Here is a 17253-nt window from a genome sequence, read left to right as displayed (position 1 = left end):
GGGATCGGAGCAAAACTGGCAGACAGACATCCTCCGAGGGGTCCCAGATTGTGATAGGGCACAGGTCAGGCCAAGGGTCCCCACTGGTGCACAAATCCATGCACCAGGCCTCTATTATCATATGAAAAACTGGACTAAACTCAGAAGAAGGAGGAGTGAAAATTGGTGGAAGAAATGTCAATATGTAATTTAAGATATTCAGATGACACCATTTTACTGGCAGAACATAGCAGTGATGATTTAGTATGACTTCTAATGAAAGTGAAAGGAGAAAGTGCCAATGCAGGATTGCCTTTGAACATCAAGACAAAAATCATGACTACAGAAGAAATACACAATTTTGATATGAACAATGAAGACATTTTTAAATATTTTTATTACCTTGTTTTAAATCATCAATTCAAATGGAAACTGTAGTCAAGAAATCAAGAGCAGGCTAATACTTGGATAGGGAGCAATGGAAGAATTAGGAAAGATTAGCAAGAGCAAAAATGTGTCATTAGAGACCAACTTAAGGTCATTTACACCCTTGTATTCCGAATTACTATGTACTGATGCAAAAGTTGGATAGTAAAGAAGGATGATAGGGAAAAAAAGATTCATTTGAAACACAGTGTTGTAGGAGAGCTCTATGGAGACACTGGACTGCCAAAAAAGATGAACAAGTGAGTATTTGAACAAATATCACTGGTGGCAAAAAATAACAAAATCAAAGCTATATGATTTATGGCAATTCATGAGAAGGAAGGGTTCTTTGGAAAAGACAATAGCTGAGAAAAATAGAAGGCAGCAGAGAAAAATAGGAAGACCAAATATGAGATGGATTGACTCCATAAGAGAATCCACAGGCATGAATCTTTAGGATCTGAGAAGGGCTGTAAGGACAAGGCATTGTGGACATCACTCATTTATAGGGTCACCAGAGTCAGAGCTGACTGAATGGCACATAACAACAAGGACACATGGTATCATAAGAAGAGTCCTTATACACTTACTGGAGAATAATCATGTAAGGAAGAACACAAATATAACAGCTGTATTTTCTCTACAACACTTGTTTTAGCTCTTTATCTCTAAGAACTCAGGGATGGGGGAGACCTTGTATGAACATAATTGGGGATTGGTTATTTGGTTAGATATTACATTTACTTTGGAGCTAGGAACAAAATATTGTAACTAATATATATATATATATATATATATATATATATATATATATATATATATATATATATATTAGTTACAATATATACTAGAGGCATATAGTACCTGCTGGATGGTCAAAAAAAAATATATATATATATATATATTTTTTTTTTTTTTTGCATTTTAAGGAGCTTTGGCTCACAATGATTTTTCTGGAGAAAGCAGAAAGAATCCTGGGGTGAGGACACATATGAGCACATTAACTTAGTCTCTGAGTCATGGGATGCCATGGGTGTGTGTGTGTGTGTGCGTGCACATGCACACAAACATGCACGCACACGCTGGCACACATGTGCATGTGTAAACATTCTTACATACAAACCTAAAAATACATAGTTTGTGTTTATGGCTTCTTTCCTACCTCCCTTCCTTCCTTTCTTTCTGTTGTTGAGAGTGTTACAGATGCCCTCAATTTTCCTTCCTTTGCCCCTGCCACCCGGCTCCTGCCCTATCCATGTTTCTTTAAAACAAACTTGCATTTTCTTCACTTAAAATTTTGTCTTGATTATCTTTCCATATCAGTATGCATAGATCTACCTCAATCTTTTTAACTATTATATGGAGTCCTATAATATGGATGTATCATTCATTTTCCCAGACAGAGTTCATGGCTATTTAGGTTTTTTTTGTTTGTTTGTTTGTTTGTTTCCTATTAAAAGTAATGCCTTAGCTAAAACTATAAAACTCTTAGAAGAGAACAGCCTGTATAAGTCATCTTCAATTCCATGGTTTGTTTTGAAGCACTGTCTGGGGAATCCATTGTTGCAACAGCCCACATTTGTTATCTGTCAGCTGGAGGAGGGTAATTGAGGAAAATATGTGTTGTTTTAATTGGGGGAGACAGGATGGGGAGTGAGTGAAAATTCTGGTTCAGAGTTTTACAGGGTGTAGTGGTCATGGGCAAATGAAGGAAAGGCTTTGGAATTGGTGGAGGTTGGAGGAGGACAGAAAAGAGATGAGGATTGGAAATTATGATTTTGCAGCAGTCTCCATGTCCAAGGAAATTCTAATACTAGAGGAGAGTTGTTTTGTTTTGCAACTTATAAAATAGCCTGCATAAAATTGTTAATGCTGCTTGATGTAAACAGAATGCCTAAGGAGTCAGCTCATCTCAGTTTCCCAACTCTATAGAAAAACTGCCACTTTTTAAAACACATGCCTTTATCCTGATATACTCCCTTCCGACCATCCAGCAGGTACTATATGCCAGGCACTTTATTTTTTTAATTTTTTTTCGTTATTGATTAAGGTATTAAATATGTGTCCCTATCACCCCATTGCCCACCCCCCACCCTACCCCACTCATGCCCTCACCCCCCTGTTGTCTGTGTCCATTGGTTAGGCTTATATGTATGCATACAAGTCCTTTGGTTGATCTCTTCCCCTTACCCCCACCTTCCCCTACCTTCCCTCTGAGGTTTGACGATCTGATCTATGCTTCTATGTCTCTGGATCTGTTTTTGTTCATCAGCTTATGTTGTTCATTATATTCCATAATGAGTGAGATGATGTGATATTTATCTTTCTTTGACTGGCTTATTTCGCTTAGCATAATGCTCTCCAGTTCCATCCATGCTGCTACAAATGGTAAGAATTCCTTCTTTTTTACTCCTTTTTTGCTGCAGCATAGTATTCCATTGTGTAGATGTACCACAATTTTTTAATCCACTCTTCTGCTGATGGGCACTTAGGCTGTTTTCAAATCTTAGCTATGATAAATTGTGCTGCTATGAACATAGAGATGCATATATCCTTTCTGATTGGTGTTTCTAGTTTCTTAGGACATGTTCCTAGAAGTGGTATCACTGGGTTAAATGGGAGTTCCATTTTTAGTTTTTTTGAGGAAACTCCATACTGTTCTCACAGTGGCTACACCAGTCTGCATTCCCACCAGCAGTGCATGAGGGTTCCTTTTTCTCTGTGTCCTCGCCAGTACTTGTCATTTGTTGATTTGTTAATGATAGCCAGTCTGACAGGTATGAGATGGTACTTCATTGTCATTTTGATTTGTATCTCTCATATGATCAGTGACTTTGAGCATGTTTTCACATGTCTCTTGGGCTTCTTTATGTCTTCTTTTGAAAAGTATCTATTTAGGTCCATTGCCCATTTCTTGATTGGATTGTTTATTTTCCTTTTGTTAAGTTGTATGAGTTCCCTGTAAATGTTGGAGATTAAACCCTTATCAGTGATAACATTGACAAATATGTTCTCCCATGCAGTAGGCTTTCTTGTTGTTTTGTTGTTGGTTTCTTTTGCTGTGCAAAAGCTTTTTATTTTGATGTAGTCCCATTTGTTTATTTTCTCTTTAGTTGCCATTGCCTTAGGAGCTGTATCAGTGAAAAAATTGCTCCGGCATATGTCTGAGATTTTGCTGCCTGTGGATTCCTCTAGTATTTTTATGATTTCCTGTCTTATGTTTAAGTCCTTTATCCATTTTGAGTTTATTTTTGTGTATGGTGTAAATTGGTGGTGTAGATTCATTTTTTCACATGTATCTGTCCAATTTTCCCAACACCATTTATTGAAAAGACTGTCTTGACTCCATTGTATTCTCTTGCCTCCTTTGTCAAATATTAATTGAGCATAGTGGTTTGGGTCAATTTCTGGGTTCTCTATTCTCTTCCATTGATCTATCTGTCTGTTCTTGTACCAGTACCAGGCAGTTTTGAGAACAGTGGCTTTGCAATACAGTTTGATATCTGGTATTGAGATCCCACCTACTTTGTTCTTTCTCAGGATTCTTGCAGCTATTCGGTGTCTTTTTATTTCAGATGAATTTTTGGAGAGTTCGTTCTAGGTCTGTGAAGTATGCCATTCGTATTTTAATGGGGAGTGCATTGAATCTATAGATTGCTTTAGGTAGTATGGACATTTTAATGATGTTGATCTAACAATCCATGAACATGGTATGTTCTTCCATCTGTTTACGTCTTCCTCTAACTCTTTTTTCAGTGTCCTGTAGTTTCTGAGTACAAGTCTTTTACCTCCTTAGTTAAGTTTATTCCTAGGTATCTTAATTTTTTTTTTTTTGGTGCGATGGTAAATGGGAATTTTTTAGTCTCTCTTTCTGTAAGTTCACTATTGTTTTATAGAAATGCCATAGATTTCTTGACATTAAGTTTGTATCCTGTTACATTGCCAAATTCATTTATTAAGTTTAATAAGTTTTTGATGGAGTCCTTAGGGTTTTCTATGTACATTATCATGTCATCTGCGAATAAGGAAAGTTTTACTTCTTTTCCAATTTGGGTGCCTTTTATTTCTTCTTCTTCTTGTCTTATCACAATAGCTAGTAACTCCAATACTATGTCAAACAGGAGAGGTGAGAGTGGGCATCCCTGTCTTGTTCCTGTTCTTGGAGGAAATGGTTTTAGTTTTTGCCCATTGAGTATGATGTTGGCTGTGGGTTTGTCATATATGGCTTTTATTATGTTGAGGTACAATCCTTTTATTCCCACCCTGCTGAGAGTTTTTATCAAGAAAGGGTGCTGGATTTTGTCAAATGCTTTTTCTGCATCAATTGATATGACTATGTGATTTTTATCTTTCAATTTGTTTATGTGATGAATCACGTTTATTGGTTTGTAGATATTGTACCATCCTTGCATCCCTGGGATAAATCCTACTTGGTCATGGTATATGATCTTTCTGATGTACTGCTGGATCCAATTTGCTAGAATTTTGTTGAGGATTTTGGCATCTATGTTCATGAGAGATATTAGCCTGTAATTCTCTTTCATTGTGTTGTCTTTATCTGGTTTTGGTATTAGGGTGATGCTGGCTTCATAGAATGAATGTGGAAGTGTTCCTTCCTCTTGAATTTTTTGGAATAGTCTGAAGAGGATAAGTTTTAGTTCTTCCTTGAATGTTTAGCCATCTGTGAAGCCATCTGGCCCCGGGCTTTTGTTTAATGGAAGCTTTTTGATGACTGCTTCAATTTCTTCCATAGTTATTGGCCTATTGAGATTTGTAAATTCTTCTTGATTGAGTTTTGGAAGGTTGTAGTTTTCTAGGAATATGTCCATTTCCTTCAGGTTGTCTAGTTTGTTGGAATAGAGTTGTTCATAGTATTTTTTAACAATCCTTTGTATTTCTGTGGGGTCTGTTGTTATTTAGCCTCTTTCATTTCTGATTTTGTTTATTTGGGTCCTCTCTCTTTGTTTCCTGATGAGCCTGGCTAAAGGTTCATCAATGTTGTTTACCCTTTCAGAGAACCAGCTCTTGGTTTCATTGATATTTTCTATTGCTTTTTGTTTTGTTTTTTGGTCTCTATGTCATTTATTTCTGCTCTGATCTTTATTATCTCCTTCCTTCTGCTCACTCTGGGCTTTACTTGTTGCTCTCTTTCTAATTCTTTAAGTTGTAGATTTACATGACTTACTACCATTTTTTCTTGTGTTTTTTTGTTTTGTTTTTTGAGGTAGGCCTGCAGAGCTACCAACTTCCCTCTCAAGACTGCTTTCACTGTGTCGTATATATTTTGGATTGTTGTGTTTTCATTGTCATTCTTTTTCAGGATATTTTTAATTTCTTCTTTGATCTCTTTGGTAACCCAGTCATTATTTCATAGCATGTGATTTAGCTTCCAAGTGTTTGAATTTTTTATTATTTTTTATTGTAGTTTATTTCTAATACTAGAGGCCCATTGCAAGTAATTTGTGCACTGGGGGGTGTCCCTCAGCCCAGCCTGCACTCACTCTAATCTGGGACCCCTTGGGGGATGTCCAACTGCAGTTTAAGCCCGATCCCTGTGGGCCTAAACTGGCAATCAGACTCCCCTCTCACAATCTGGGACTGCTGGCTCCCAACCACATGCCTGCCTGATTGCCCCTAGCCACTTCTGCCTGCCAGCTTGATCACCCCTTAACCACTCCCATGCCAGCCTGATCAAAACCTAACTGCTCCCCTGCCAGCCCGATTGCTCCCAAGTGCCCTCCCCTGCTGGCCCAGTCACCCCCAACTGCCCTCCCCTGCCAACCCCAGTTGCCCCTAACTGCCCTCTCCTGCTATCCTGGTCACCTCTAACTGCCTTCCCCTGCAGGCCTGGTTCCCCACAACTGCACTCCCTTCCCTGCAGGCCCAGTTGCCCCCAACTGCCTCCCCTGCTGGCCTGGTCACCCCTAATTGCCCTCCCCTGCTGGCCTGATCACCCACAACTGACATCCCCTGCCAGCCATCTTGTGGCAGCCATCTTGTGACCATATAGGGGCAGCCATATTTGGCGAGGGCGTGATGGTCTATTTGCATATTACCTGTTCATTATATAGCATATAGGATTATGCCATTGTGGTCTGAGAAGATGCTTGATATGATTTCAATCTTCTTGAATTTGGAGAGACTTTGCTTGTGACCCAATATGTGGTCTAACTTTGAAAATGTCCCATATGCACTTGAGAAGCATATATATTTCATGGCTTTGGGGTGAAATGTTCTGATGATGTTAATTAATTCCATCTGATCTCTTGAGTCATTTAGGATTGCTGTTTCTTTGCTGAAATTTTGTCTAGAGGACTTATCCAGTGATGTCTGTGGTGTATTAAAGGCCCCTGCTGTGATTGTACTGTTGTGGATCTCTCCCTTGATATCTTCCAGGAGTTTTATCTATGTATTTGGGTGCTCCTGCATTGAGTGAATATCTGTTAATCAGGGTTATATCCTCTTTTCATATTGATCCCTTTAGTATTATGAAGTGGCCTTCCTTATCTCTTGTTATGGTCTTCACTTTGAGGTCTATTTTCTCATATATAAGTATTGCTACCCCAGCTTTTTTTTTTTTTTTTTTTTCATTTCCATTTGCCTGGAAGATAGTTTTCCATCCCTTCACTTTGATTCTGTGTGAGTCCCTTGTTCTGAGGTGGGACTCTTATAGACAACATATATATGGGTCATGTTTTTTTGTTTGTTTTTTTTATCCACTCAGCCACTGGATGTCTTTTGATTGGAGCATTTTGTCCATTTACATTTAAAGTTATTATTGATAGGTACTTATTTGTAGCCATTTTTATTTTCTGTGCATGTGTTACTTCTTACCTTTTTATTTCTTCTTTTTACAACAGTCCCTTTGGCATTTCTTGCATTGCTGGCTTGGTAGTGATAAACTCCCTTAGCCTTTTTTTGTCAGTGAAGCTCCTTATTTCTCCTTCAATTTTGAGTGATAACCTTACTGGATAGAGTATTCTTGGATTTAGTCCCTTGCTTTGCATCACTTTGTAAATTTCTTTCCATTATTTGCTGGCCTGATGTGTTTCTGTTGAGAAATCATTTGATAATCTAATGGGAGATCTCTTGTACCTAACTTTCTGTCTCTCTCTTGCAGCCTTTAAGATTTTCTCTTTGTCCTGAACATTTGTCATCATACTTATGAAGTGTCTTGGTGTGGGTCTTTTCCGCTTCATCTTGTTTGGGACTCTCTTTGCTTGTGTGACTTTTTTCTTCCCCAAATCAGAGACGTTTTTTGACATTATTTCTTCAAATAGCTTTTCTAACCCTTGTTCCTCTTCCTGTCATTCTGGCACCCCTATTATTCATATGTTGCTTTGTTTCATGTTGTCCCAAAGCTCCCTTAGGCTCTCCTCCTATCTTTTAATTTTTTTTTTACCAATTGAAATTTAGTTTGGGATTGTTTTCCTTTTTTGTCTTCTAATTCACTAATTCGGTCCTACACTTCTCCTAGTCTACTGTTGAAACTTTCCATGGTGTTGTTTTTTTTTTTTATTGCAGCTATATCACTCTATATTTCTTCTTGATTCTTTCATAAGTTGTTGATTTTTTTCATCCATCTGGTTTATGAACTGTATGACCCTTATTCTGAATTCTTTTTCTGACATATTGCATGCCTCTATTTCACTTAGCTGCTTTTCTGCCGATTCCTCCTTTTCTTTCCTTTGGTGCTTTCTTTGTCTACCCATTTTTGTTCTCACTGAAAGGATCTAAGTATCAAGTCATGCAGGGGCTGCTCCTACGGGGGCAGTGGCTCCTCGAGCAGTCATGGCAGTGGCTGCTCCTCATTTGGTGGTGGCTCCTTTGATGGGCACTGTTTGCAGCAGTGGTGGCTCCTCTGGCTGAGTGGGGGGAGGCTGCTCACACAGCTGCTGCTCCTCAGGTGGGGGTGGGCTGCTCATGAGACAGCTGTTCCTTGGACAGGGGTGAGGGTGTGGGCTGCTCACACAGCTCCTGCTCCTTGGATGGAGGAAGGCCACATGAGGCTGCTGCTTCTTGGTCTGTGGCAGGTTGCTCATGGGGTTACTGCCTCTTAGAGGGGGACAGGCTGCTTGTGTGGTTGTTGCTTCTCAAACGGGGATGGGCTGCACGCACAGCTGTTGCTCTCAGATGGGGAGGCGGGCTGCTCAAACACAGCTGTTGCTCCTTGGATGGGGGAAGTCCGCGTGAGGCTGCCGCTCCTTGGTCTGGGGTGGGTTGCTCACATGTCTGCTGCTCCTGTGGTCACAGTGCCCTGGAATAAATTGTTGGGCCAGTCAGAGGGGAGCATGCTTTGGAACTCACAGAAGCCTGCATCTGGTGTGGCTGGAGTCTCAGTGACCGTGGGAGTGCAGCCAACATAGCAGGTCCCTGGCCAGGGTGGCTTTAAAGTCCCGGGTGTTATATGAGGGCAACCTGGGTGGAGGTGAGGCTGGACTACCAGTCACAGCAGCTCTCCCCTTCAAAAAATCTAGGCCTCTGAGGAAGAGCCAGCCTCTCCAGGACTATTTGCAATGGTAGAAGAGGCTGCCTAGTTAGGTGAGCCCAGTTAGCCTGCCCGCAAAGGTTGTGCAGAATCTAACTGTGACACACACACACACACACACACACCACATGACCACACATTCCACTTTTGCTCCCTCACTCAGTCACACTCTCTCCCTCACTTCTGCCTTCTTCCTGCCTCTCTAGTTGGGTCTGGAGTGTTATTGATCCATTCGTGGATGGAGTCTCCTCTCCAGGTGTCTGGTTATGTGGCTTGCTCTCTAGCACATTGGACAACCAGGATAAAATTCACTTCAACAAGACATGACACAAAGGTAACAAAACACAAATGTACTCACGACACTGATAAGCCCAATATAAGTGACCACCAGAGAAAAGAGAATTAGGGGAGAGAAAAGAGAGCACAAATGATATTGAAGAGAGAAAAAATGGTATGAGAGAAAAGAAAAAGAAAAAAAGGAAAAATATATATATATATTTGTGTATATATATATATACATATATATATATATATATATATATACACACACACACACACACACTGAGCTCATGGCCAGATTATTATGATCTCTGAACACATAATAATCTGGCCACTCAGTATAAATCCTATATAATAAAAGGCTAATATGCAAATTGCCCCCTCAACCAGGAGTTTGACCAGCAGGCAGGTCAGCCAACTGCCCATGTCCCCTCCCCCTGGCCAGGCTGGCCGGACCCCACCCATGCACGAATTCATGCACCTGGCCTCTAATATATATATACACTACTGAGTGGCCATATTATTATGCATTTAGAGTTCATAATAATCTGGCCACTCAGTGTATGTATATATATATATATATATATATATATATATATATATATATGTGTATATACAGTATATATATATGTGTGTGTGTGTATATATATGTACATATGTATATATACATATATGCATATATGTATATATATGTATATATACATATATATGTATATATGTATATATACATATATGCATATATGAATATATATGTATATATACATATATATGAGGGTGGAGGCAGAATCTTATATACAGAAAGTAAGGTTAAGAATTGGATGAATATGGGGAGGACCTTAGTTCAGTATAGAGGAAGTAGAAAGAGGATGAGTGGATAAGAAGAAATAGAAAGAGAAGAAAATAATAATAATAATAATAAATTTTAAAAATTGATTAAAAAATAGGATAAAATATAAAATAAATTAGAATGGTAGAAAATAATGCAAAATATATAAAAAATAAAGAAACAAATAAAAAATAAAGAAAAAAGAAAAGAGACATAATAAAATAAAATAATAAAATAAAATAAATTAAAAATGAAAAAGTGAAGTGTCATTCCTTTGGCTGGTTTAAGATCCCACTCCTTTGTACTGTCTGTGGCTTCTCAGTTTCCTGTTGCTGAGACTGAAGGCATCTCTTTAGGCCAGTCCCTGTGGACTCTTAAGGACTATTCAAAGAAATTTTTTTTTGTATTCTTTGTAACACTCAGGGTATAGTCTGGGTGTGGCTGTATTGGCTGCCTAGAGACTGCAGGAAGGGGCTATCTCTTCAGGAGAAAATGGCTACTCACAGTCACCACAAGTCCACACCTCCTCCTGCACCTCAGCCACAGGTGAGTGTCTATATCCGAACGTTCCTATGAACTAGGTTCAGCGAAGAAAAGCAAAATCCAAAAAGAGGGGAAAGAGCTGCACCTCTGCGAGCCCCTCTCCTCCCAGCACCACTCGGTTTGGGCAGCTGTCTTGAATGCCCCCTCTGGACTCCATCTGTCATGACAGTGGACCCAGATCTAGAATCCCCTGCCACCACCAGTCCTGCAGATCTCCTTTCCACAGTCAGACACTGTGCCTATCCCAAGGGATATGGCCTCAGTGCCATGCAGTTTCCCTCTGACCTTCTGGGCTCGGAGGGCTCGCGGTTCTCTCCAGCCAAGGTCCCTGATTTTATCATTCTCCAGGCATCGTCTGCCCTTCCCAGCTGTGGTTGTCTCACCAGGTGTGTCTACTTTGCCAATTCAGGGTGGATGTTGCATATTCCATCTGCTCTGGGAAAAGGCTCTGGACACATCTGTCTATTCCGCCACCATTTTGTTTCCCTCACAGGCACTTTCTAAGAAGTAGTTATTGGTATTTGCATTTACAGATGAAAAAACACACAAATCTCTGAGTGGTTTAATAACTTGCTCAAGGTTACACAACTAGTACATGAGCTACTATTGCTTGAAGTGGCATTGACATAGAAGAAAAGCTAAAGAGAATAGCTGTCAGTGAGAGAGAGAGAACAGATAGAGAGACTGTGTTGTGTCTGAGGGCAGAGGCAGAGGTGCCAAACCCCCCTTTGATTCTCTAGAAGGGGCACAAAACAGTTCTCCTGTTTGGGTTTTGGTACTGTGTGGTGATTTTTCAGAGGAACTGAATAAAATACTGCTGTTAACTAATCATGACAATAATTATTTTTAAGTTTCCTTCTTGAAGCAGGTTGAGGGGTTCATATAGCTCTGCTGATACTAAGTAACCATGAAGTAGAGTTATGAAATTCCTTGTATAAACTCTCAGTGAGCAGTAGTTCACTCTGCTCAATGCTCACTGGGCTCAGACAGCCTAATCTGTAGTCTGAATTTGAGCGGTCCATTTTATTGGCAAGGCTGAAATCCATTTTGACTATCCAAGTCATTATTGGAACATGGAAGATTTCCCCTTGCCTCCAGATCACACCTCAATCATCTTGGACAGACCAACTTCTACTCTTTGACACAACCACTGCTGCCTCCCTCACACCATTCTTGTGAGGACCAACTGAGTCCATAAATGTGGAAAGTGCTATATAAACTTTAAAGTGTTGTCTAGATGGAAGACTTATTATTACTGTCAGCTTTAGCATTAATTCAGGCCTTTTTATCCTGGTTTGTTATTGAGATCTCACATCATACCTGGAGTGGCAGTACAGTGTTGTGGTTAAGAACATGAACTCTTGCAGATTTGCTCACCTTTAAATCTCAGCTCTGCCACTCACTAGCTGTTTGACTGTATTTTACTTTTTTTTTTTTTACCTCAATTTTCCCATTGTTAAATCTGGTATCTACTTCATAAGGTTATGGTAAGGATTAAATACATTAGGCTCTTAGAACATTCCTGGCACAGAATAAGTGCTATATAAATATTATATATATACTAGAGGCCCAGTGCACGAATTCATGCATGGGTGGGGTCTGGCCTGCCCTCCCTGATGGGGGCCTATGGGAGCAGGCTGACAGGGGGAAGGGGCTGTGTACGGTTGGCTGGTCCCACCCCCAATCCGGGCCCAGATCAGGCTGGTTGGCTGCCACAGTGCATGTCATAGCCACAGGTCATTCTGGTGGTCCTGCCGTTCCGGTTGCTGGGCATATATACAGTATATATATATATATGTATTTGTTCATATCCAGGACAGTGCTTTGAGATTGCAATGATTTATGATCCTTCCACTGTTCTACCCAGCTTAAAACAGGTTATCAAAGAGAATGGATATGTTTTGACATTTGGTTAGAGCTGAGATAGCACAAGTCTAGGCCTGAAATAGAGGTCAAACACTTTCAGAATGATTCCTACAGGCTTGGGAAAAGCATATGGATGACTTTATTTATTGTCATCCAACAGGAACTCAAGCTACAGGTACTACCTGCCCATCATGGCTTTCTCTTTTTCTTTTAATATATTTTTATTAATTTCATAGATGAAGGGATAGGGAGAGACAGAAACATCAATGATGAGAGAGAATCATTAATCGGCTGCCTCCTGCACACCACCCACTGGGGATTGAGCCCACAATCCGGGCATGTGCCCTAACCAGGAATCAAACCACAACCTCCTTGTTCATAGGTTGATGCTCAACCACTGAGTCATGAAAAATGGACCCCATCGTGGCTTTCTATTCTGAGCCAGTTTCCTCCATTTAATAAAATAGGTGTGAATGGGGCTCAAGGAAGAGTTGGTTAGTATTGATTTTGGAGCCTTACCCAGGTTATTAACTTGAGTGAAAGCTCCCACTCTTTCTAATATAGTGCCAAGGGCTTGGGTTTTGAAGTCAAACAGATCTGAGTTTGAATATCAGCTCTGCCATTAACTAGCTGGATAATCTTGGGAAATCACCTTAGCACTATGCATATGCCGTTTTCTCTCTAAAAAGTACAGATGATAATTGTATTTATTATAAGTAGGCTAATTGACACATAGTAGGCATGCAGTAAATATTAACTTTTCATTTCTACCCCAAGCTGCCTTTTCACCTAGCAACCAAAAGGATTAAGATACAGGCTTGGTCATATAGGGAATCTTGGGGTTACTACATCTGTGGTGATACAGGCCAGCAGTGGATGGTGTTATGAAATATTCATGGAGTTTGTAATCAGAAGACCACTTAGGTTCTAGACCTAATCTGCCTTTTTCTATTTCTGCCACTATTGGCTTCTTTAAGCCTTTGTTTCCTCATCTTTTAAACAGAGATTTGTCCCTACCTTGGCTACCCTCCAGGACTGTTAGGAAGTTCAGATGACTGGATGTCCCATATTCTTAATACTAGTGGCCTGGTACACAAATGTGTGCACATTGAAAGGAAATTAATTAGAAGAAATATTTTAATATTGCTATTCACCCTTTCTCTATAATAGAAGTGTCAACCAAATTCACGGTCAACAATGACAGATGGAAACACACGCGTGCAATTGGCACCAGCAAGAGCTTTATATGTGTAGATAAGCTTGCTTAATTAGATCTGCTTTCTGATTTAGATAAACTTTTTCCAGCCCAGTGAAGCACTCCAACTTCTCTTTCAGGTAATTGTCAGCAACACAGCAGTAAATATCAACATGAAGCAGATTATTATTGTAGATCATGCAGGGAGAACAAAGGGTAAAATATTTAACTGCAGCAGTGTTTGACTATATTCTACGCAGTGAGAAAATATAAAGTCATTTTCAAGTTTCACCATTTCTTAATTCTTTTCAGTCAGTTCAAGTTTCTAAGCTTTCTAAATCTCCATTTTCCTGCTAATGAAAAGAAAATAGGATTCCATCGAGTCTCCTATCTGCCTATCCAGGACTTCTGTGAGGATCAAATGAGATGAGGCATGGGAAAATGCTTCACAGACATTTGGATAAAATGTAAAATGTTTCCACCTGGATATAAAGCAAGTTGTGTTCCTGGGCTGAAGAAACTCCAAGGAGGCTAGTCGCTAGGAAGAGGAAGCCGGGTGTTGCTATGTAACAAATTACCTGGCTCCCACAGCCACCATTTCTGGGCTGGGTTGGGCTGAGGGCCGCAATTTGTGCCATGGGGTCTTGGCAGCATCAGCTGAGATTTGGTTGGGTGTTGCTCCAAGGTGGTGGCGGGGCCTGTGTCCCACTTGGGAGAAGCCGAATATTGCTTTGTGGGCACCAGGTCCATGGTGCCGTTTCTCTGTAAATGGCCAGTGTGTGTCATGGCAGCTCCTATGTTGATTGTCTGCCCCCCCTGGTGGTCAGTGTGCATCATAGCAACCGGTTGGACAGTCAGACACTTAGCATATTAGCCTTATATATATATATATATATATATATATATATATATATATATATATATAGAGAGAGAGAGAGAGAGAGAGAGAGAGAGAGAGAGAGAGAGTTACACACCCAGGTATGGTTTGAGAGATAGGAAGGCCACATTGGAGGGAAAGGGGGATGTTGCTAAGCAGTGTCTCTGGAAAGAGCTAAGAATTTCAGAGGAGTCTTGGTAAAGACAGACCAAAGGACCTATTCAAAAACCAAGACAGAACAGCCCAATAACAATGATAAAAGCTTCATGAAAATTTGAAAAGAATAAAACCCTTGTAATTTCACCATTCTAGCATAAACATTTTATTTCTTCCTATTATGGCTAAGCAGTTGCTTCCATGCTTAGGTATTATCATATGGCTCCAACTTATCTATTCATTTACTAAACACTTCTGAGTAACTACTCTCTGCCAGGATCTGCAACCCAGTGCATGTGCAACAGAGATAACTTAAAAACTGCCTAAGCCTGCTACTGGCTTGGAGGAACAGATAGGTGCAGAAACAAATGGCAGAAAATAAAATAAGTGCTGTAGTAAAGTGGTGTATAAAGCACCTTAGAGCCATAAATGAGAGGACATATAATTTTATATTTTGCCTTTTTTGACTTACCTATACCTTTTCTCCTTTTTTTGCAATACACTTTTGATAATTATGATCCTTTTCAGTGGCTGCCTAATATTCCATTGAATTAATGTACCATAATTTACTTAGCAAAAATAATGGAAAACTACCTCAGTGACCAATGACAGGAGTGTAGCTGTTATCACAAATGCTTAAAAAAACTTGAATATGAAAAACAGTCTAATCACTGGAAATAAAGTGTCCCATTGTATTCAAAACTTATTAGAGGACTTTATCTAGTTCTTGGCTCTACATTTCAGGTGGATGAAGAGAGGGTGAAGGGATCTTGAGGAGAGCCACAAAGGGTATTGGAAAATAAGATCTTCAAATAAAGATGAAAGAAGCTGAGATTTTTTAACTTGGAGAAGAGGGGACTGTGGGGTGATTGAAAAATGATCTTCAAATGTATGACTGGTTGTTCTTTGTCTCCAGAGGCTGGAACAAGATAAAATGGATTATCTTTAATATAGAGGATTTAGGATAAATATAAAGCAACATTTCTTTTTTTTTTTAAATATATTTTATTGATTTTTTTTTTTTACAGAGAGGAAGAGAGAGGGATAGACAGTTAGAAACATCGATGATAGAGAAACATCGATCAGCTGCCTCCTGCACACCCCCTACTGGGGATTGTGCCCGCAACCAAGGTACATGCCTTTGACCGGAATCGAACCCGGGACCTTTCAGTCCGCAGGCCGACGCTCTATCCACTGAGCCAAACCGGTTTCGGCTAAAGCAACATTTCTTGACACTGAGAGCTGTTAAACTTTAAGGTGAATGAGTATGAGGCCTTAGAACTTTCTTCTCTGAAGATCTTTTTACATAGGATAAATTTCTGCTTACCTGGCAAAGTGTAAGAATGCACATAAAATTAGACAGTGACTGGAGGGCCTCTAAGGTCCCTTCTCTTTATATAAAATCCATGGGAAATGGGGAAATGTTTCTTTCTTGTTCATCATCCAGTTCAATTTTTACATGATTCTTTAAACATAATTTAAAGATTTGAAGTTGTAGTTTTAGTTCAGTTTATAATTTTCCGTTTTTACAGAGAACAGTTTTCTGTAACAAATAAAACTAGCTTTTAATTAACTCAAGTATCACGTCTTTCTCCCCCTTCCCCTTTGTCTTTTCAGCCATCTAATTAGAACTCCTTTAATTTTTCTCTATTGGTTAATCAGTCTTGTTTCATGACAGCAGTGGGCAGTGAACAGAATGAGGTATATGCCCCAATTGAGCACGTTTAGGCACAGATGGCTAGCCAAGGTCTGCTCTCAGCAACGAGCCAGCTCAACTGGTAGATTGATCAGTTCAAAGGCACAATAGCCTGCTTCATGGCCTGCCCAGTGGAGAAGGGCTGTAAATGGTAATGACACAAACCCAAGGTGCGCAGTCCCAGCTCAGAGCTTTGAATTGGCAGAAGCTTGTCTGCCAGCGTACTAGGAAGGTGGACCCGTTTTCAGAAGTGAGTACTTTATTTATACTTTAGAAGAGAAAGTGGCATTTGCCACTAAATTTTGACACACACACCCCGCGAAAACTACCAGACAATTTTAATTTTCCTCAGCTTGTAATCACTTCAGCGATTACAATGAGAGTAGCATCAATGGAGAAAAAGGCATTCTTTTATCTACATATGAATTGAGAATCACCATGGGCTAGTAGCTTTTTACCAAGCTGAAAGGATCCTTGGGCTTCTGCTAAAAATTAGCAGAATAATTTTAGTCTGAAAGATGGTTTCTCTGATAGTGATTTCTCTTGCAGCAGGAGATGAGAATTCCCCACTTCCAATAAGATGAATGAGTATACATGACCTAATATACAATATTTTTAAATTAACAAGTATATCAGATTCCATGTTATCACAAGTTAACTTGTGTATAAAGCCAAGTGCTTTGACTATTCTCTTGGTAGCTTTCTGGCCACATTTTCACTTTGCTATTAGAATTTCAGTTTGCAGTAACATGAGCTGATCTATAAGCAAATATTTGCTGAGAACCTATTGTGTGCAATGCATTGAGTTGAAAGTTTAACTTCAAGAAAGTATAGAAATAATGCAATTTAATCAACCACAAGGAGGGAAAAGTGGAAGTAGGTATCACCTAAGTACATCTTTCTGGGATATTGTTGGGAGGGG

The sequence above is a fragment of the Eptesicus fuscus genome, chromosome 1 (assembly GCF_027574615.1).
Source record: "Eptesicus fuscus isolate TK198812 chromosome 1, DD_ASM_mEF_20220401, whole genome shotgun sequence".
Taxonomy (NCBI): Eukaryota; Metazoa; Chordata; class Mammalia; order Chiroptera; family Vespertilionidae; genus Eptesicus; species Eptesicus fuscus.
Note: the sequence above shows the minus strand (reverse complement) of the source record.